Source organism: Musa acuminata, chromosome BXJ1-5 (assembly GCF_036884655.1).
Source record: "Musa acuminata AAA Group cultivar baxijiao chromosome BXJ1-5, Cavendish_Baxijiao_AAA, whole genome shotgun sequence".
Lineage (NCBI taxonomy): Eukaryota > Viridiplantae > Streptophyta > Magnoliopsida > Zingiberales > Musaceae > Musa > Musa acuminata.
In genome coordinates this window covers 36,163,015-36,168,529 of record NC_088331.1, presented here as the reverse complement: position 1 = coordinate 36,168,529, position 5,515 = coordinate 36,163,015, and positions in this window count along the sequence as shown.

Below are 5,515 nucleotides of genomic sequence, written 5' to 3'. Positions count from 1 at the left end.
AAAGCGCTTTTAACATCCATTTGAAACAACTTAAAATTATTGCAACTAGCATAGGCAAGGAGCATCCTTATGGCTTCCAATCGAGCCACAGGTGCGAAGGTTTCTTCGTAATCGATACCTTCTTCTTGGTTGAAACCTTTGGCCACTAATCTAGCCTTGTTTCTAACCACGATACCATTTTCATCTTGCTTGTTTCTAAAGACCCATTTAGTACCAATTACTAAATGGTCATTTGGCCTGGGAACAAGCGTCCACACCTCATTTCTCTCAAATTGATTTAATTCATCTTGCATTGCGATAATCCATGAATCATCTTTCATGGCTTCATCAACACATTTGGGTTCAATTTGGGAGAGAAAAGCGGCGTTGGCACAAAAGTTTTTAAAAGAAGATCGTGTTTGAACCCCCTTTGATGTGTCTCCTAGGATTAGCTCCTTAGGATGAGCATCTATATACTTCCAATCCTTGGGTAAGGATGTTTTGGAAGTGGATGCAACCAAGTTGCTAGTTGGAGACGGGGTTTCGTTTAAATTCAAGGAATCAAAATTAATATCATCATCAAGATCATTTTTCTTAATTTCTGAAATCTCATTGAAAATAACATGGATGGATTCTTCAATAATTAAGGTTCTTTTATTGAAGATGCGAAAAGCTTTAGAAACCGAAGAATAACCAAGAAAAATTCCTTCATCAGATTTAGCATCGAATTTTCCTAAGTTATCCTTTTCATTCAAGATAAAACACTTACACCCAAAGACTTTAAAATATGAGACATTGGGTTTTTTGTTATTCCATAACTCATAAGGAGTTTTGGTGAGTAAGGGTCTTACTAGGACTCTATTTAAAATATAACATGCAGTGTTTACAGCTTCGGCCCAAAAATATTTGGGTAGGCTATGTTCATTCAACATGGTTCTAGCCATTTCATGCAAATTTCGATTTTTTCTTTCTACTACCCCATTTTGTTGAGGATTTCTTGGAGTAGAGAAGTTATGGTTGTATCCGTTGAGTTCACAGAATTCTTGGAAGTCATGGTTTTGAAATTCTCCACCGTGATCACTTCTAATTGACGAAATCATAGATTCCTTCTCATTTTGAACAAGTTTACAAAACTTGGTAAAATGTCTAAAGCATTCATTTTTTTGTTTTAAGAAGTAGGTCCATGTATATCTGCTATAGTCATCAATAATGACAAAGGCGTATTTGCTACCTCCTAGACTCGATGTAGAGATTGGTCCGAACAAGTCCATATGGATCAATTGTAAGGGCCTAGAGGTGCTTATTTGATTCTTAGCTTTGAAGCTACCCCTAATTTGCTTACCTAATTGGTAAGCATCACATACATTATCTTTGATGAACTTGATACGAGGAATTCCTCTTACAAGTTCTCTAGATGATACTTGATTGATTAGTTTCATGCTAGCATGACCTAATCTTCTATGCCATAGCCAAGCATCCTCATTCATAACGGCAAAGCACATTTCATCACATAAGTCATTGATGTCAATAGTGTATACGTTGTTTTGTTTTAATGCAATCATAGATATATTTTTGTGTGGTTTTTCAATGATGCAGGCATTAGATTCAAATCTTATAATATATCCTTTATCACATAATTGACTAATGCTCAAGAGGTTATGTTTTAAACCATCAACTAGTAAAACATCTTCAATAGAGAGGTTGGATTTGTTACCTATGGTTCCTTTGCCAATGATTTTACCCTTGTTGTTGTCTCCGAAGGTGACATATCCTTCGTCTATGCTAGAGAGCTTAGAGAATTGAGATGGATCTCCGGTCATATGCCTTGAGCATCCACTATCAAGGTACCATTTCTTGCTCCTAGCTTGCGATTGTTTAGTTTTCTACAAGAAAGGATGACGTTTAGGTACCCATTTGCTTTTGGGTGCCTCATAAATAGATCTACATTTTCTATCATGTTGCATAGAGTTTATCATGGTTCCTTTAGGAACCCAAATTAATTTGTTTGGACTTATTTTCTTGAATGGACAACAATGTGTCTTGTGTCCAGATTTGCAACAAAAGTTGCACTTGGTTTGGTGTTGAACGTGTAAGATGGGGCCTTTTACAAAGGTAGTTGGATTTCGGTGAGGACTCCTCACAAATCCAATCCCACTTCTTTTGGGAGCATGACCCTTGTTTGTAAGGATCATGTTTAATGACTTGCTACCAACCTCGAATTTCTTCAAGGTGTCCTTAAGCAGCAAGTTTTCTTTTTGTATAGTTTCTAAATCATGACATTTGATACATGAGTTTAAACTATCATGATGTTCGACTTTTAACTTATCAAACTCACAAGTAAGATTATCATGTACCCTTTTTAGCAACTTATATTTTCTATTTATAACTTTGCATTCATCAAATAAATCATGGAAGGCATTTAATAATTCATCGAAAGATAAATCAGCATCTAATAAATCCGTTACCTCCCCTTCGATGGCCATAAAGGCGTAATGAGCAACTTGCTCGGTGTTGGATTCTTCTTCCTCGGATGCGCTCGAATCATCCCATGTTGCTTGGAGCGCCTTCTTCTTTGTTGTTCTTTTCTTGACTTGGGGACAATCACTTTTGTAGTGTCCCGACTTTTTACATTCATAGCAGATCACTTGGTCCTTCTTAGGTTCAAGTTTATTTTTCACATCGTTTTTAAACTTGTTTCTTTTGAAGAATTTTTTAAACTTTCTTGTCAACAGTGCCAAGTCATCGTCACAATCCTCATCACTTGAGTTTTCTCTCAAGTGGCATTCAGAAGTTTTAAGTGCCATATCCTTCCTGTTCTTTGGAAGGATGTCTTCTTGCTCTTCATGAGCTTTGCAGGTCATTTCGTAGGTCATTAATGACCCGATTAGTTCTTCAAGAGGGAAATTTTGCAGATCTTTTGCCTCTTGAATGGCGGTGACTTTAGGATCCCAACTCTTAGGAAGGGATCTTAGTATCTTATTAACAAGCTCAAAATCCGAAAAGCTCTTTCCGAGACCTTTTAAACCGTTGACGACATCCGTGAAACGGGTAAACATGTCGCCAATGGTTTCACTCGGTTTCATTCGAAAAAGTTCAAAAGAATGCAGCAAAAGATTGATTTTTGACTCTTTCACTCTACTTGTGCCCTCGTGGGTCACTTCAAGTGTGTGCCAAATATCAAAAGCAGTTTCGCAAGTTGAAACACGATTAAATTCGTTTTTATCTAGTGCGCAAAATAAGGCATTCATAGCCTTTGCATTAAGAGCGAAAGCCTTCTTTTCCAAATCGTTCCAATCGATCATTGGAAGAGAAGATTTTGAAAATCCATTTTCAACAAGGTTCCATAGTTCAAAATCCATAGAAATAAGAAAGATCCTCATTCGGGTCTTCCAGTAAGTGTAGTCCGTTCCACTGAACATGGGTGGACGTGTAATCGAATGCCCCTCTTGGTTTCCGGCGTATGCCATCTCTCTTGGGTTTTAATCCTTTAGAGAGTTAACCTTGCTCTGATACCAATTGTTAGGATCAAGAGCACTAAGAGGGGGGGGGTGAATTAGTGCAGCGGAAATCTTATAATAATTTAAAAACAAAAAGCTGCGTTCGTTCAAAAACGATTATGATGCAAAAGCAAATTCTCAGTTTGTATCTAAGTGCAGTTTGCGTCTAAGCGCAGATTGCGTCTAAGCGCAGTTTTGCGTCTAAGCGCAGATTGCGTCTAAGCGCAGTTTTGCGTCTAAGCGCAGTTTTGCGTCTAAATGCAGATTTACGTCTAAACGCAGATTTACGTCTAAACGCAGTTTTACGTCTAAACGTAGTTTTACGTCTAAACGCAGATTTACGTCTAAACGCAGTTTTACGTCTAAACGCAGTTTTACGTCTAAACGCAGATTTACGTCTAAACGCAGTTTTACGTCTAAACGCAGTTTTACGTCTAGACGCAGATTTACGTCTAAACTTTGAAACTCGTTTGTATATTCGCAGAAGGCAGTATGCAGTTGAAATCAAGACGTAAACGTAAACTGAAATCTGATGATTGAGCGAAGAAAGCTGATTTACGTCCGAATGCAGTTTTACGTCTAAATGTTGAAACTTGTTCGTAAAATCGTAGAGGACAGATTGCAGTTATTAATAGGATTAAAATGTAAGCGTAAACTGCAAGGAAGCTCGTTCGTAAAAGCGCGGAAAACAGTTCTGCAGAATCAAACGTAAACGTAAACTGTAATGTACGAAAATACAAGTTTACGTCTGAATGCAGATTTGGAAGAACAGCACTTAGAACTTGTTCGTGAAAGCGCAGAGAGCAGTAGTGATGAGGGAGGTTTGCAGTAATGATAAAGTGCTCGAAAATAAACGCAAACCAGAGATTTAGAGTGGTTCGGTCAGCCTTGACCTACTCCACTTTTGGCTTCCTCCACCGATGAGGTTGCCGACGTCAACTAGCTGCCTTCCTTCAATGGGCGAAGGCCAAACTTCCCTCTTACAGTTTCTCTCCTTTTGACAGGCTTAGGAGACAACCTTTACAGACCTTTCTCTCCTCACTTTACAGTTGAAAACTTGAAGAACAGAAGGAGGAGACTCAAGGCTTTACAACACTTTTGAGCTCTTTAGAATCACAGAAAAGATCACAATTTCGGTATAGGTCTGTGTCTTTTCAGTGCTGAATGGGTGGGGTATTTATAGGCCCCAACCCAATTCAAAATTCGAGCTCAAAACGATCAAATCGATCTAATCCCAGAATTTCTGGGATCAGGCGGTTGCACCTCTCAACTGGAGAGGTGGCACCGCCTGGCAGAGCTCGAAGACTGAGCTCTGCCGATTGCTTCTTCTCTGCCAGAGCTCGAAGACTGAGCTCGATGGTTGCATCACCTGGCAGAGCTCGAAGACTGAGCTTGGTGGTTGCATCACCTGGCAGAGCTCGAAATCTGAGCTTGGTGGTTGCATCACTTGGCAGAGCTCCAAACTGAGCTCAAGCTGATGCACTATTCTGCCATAGCTCGAAGACTGAGCTTGGTGAATTCATCACCTGGCAAAGCTCGAGACTGAGCTCAGGCTGATGCACCACTCTGCCAAAGCTCGAAGACTGAGCTTGGTGGTTGCATCGCCTGGCAGAGCTCGGAACTTGAGCTCTGGCGGTGCAACCTCTTGGCTGGAGCGGTTGCACCTCCCAGCCTTGCAACCCTGGCGGTTGCACCTCCTGGCTGGGGCGGTTGCACCTCCCAGCCCCTCAGCCCAGGCGGTTGCACCTCCTGGCTGGGGCGGTTGCACCTCTCAGCCCCACAGCCCAGGCGGTTGCACCTCCTGGCTGGGGCGGTTGCACCTCCTGGTGCAATCAGGGTCCGAATGGTTCACTCCATTCGACCCACTTTGAATCTTTTCAGGGGCCCAATTGCCCCAAGATTAAGCTAATGGGATCACCTCCCATTTTCATGCTTAATCATCGTGCTAACTACGATTATCTCTAAGACAACTTCTGCAGCTTGCTCCGATGCGTCAATCGCTTCTTCCGGCGAGTTTCCGGCCAACTTCCGTCGATCAA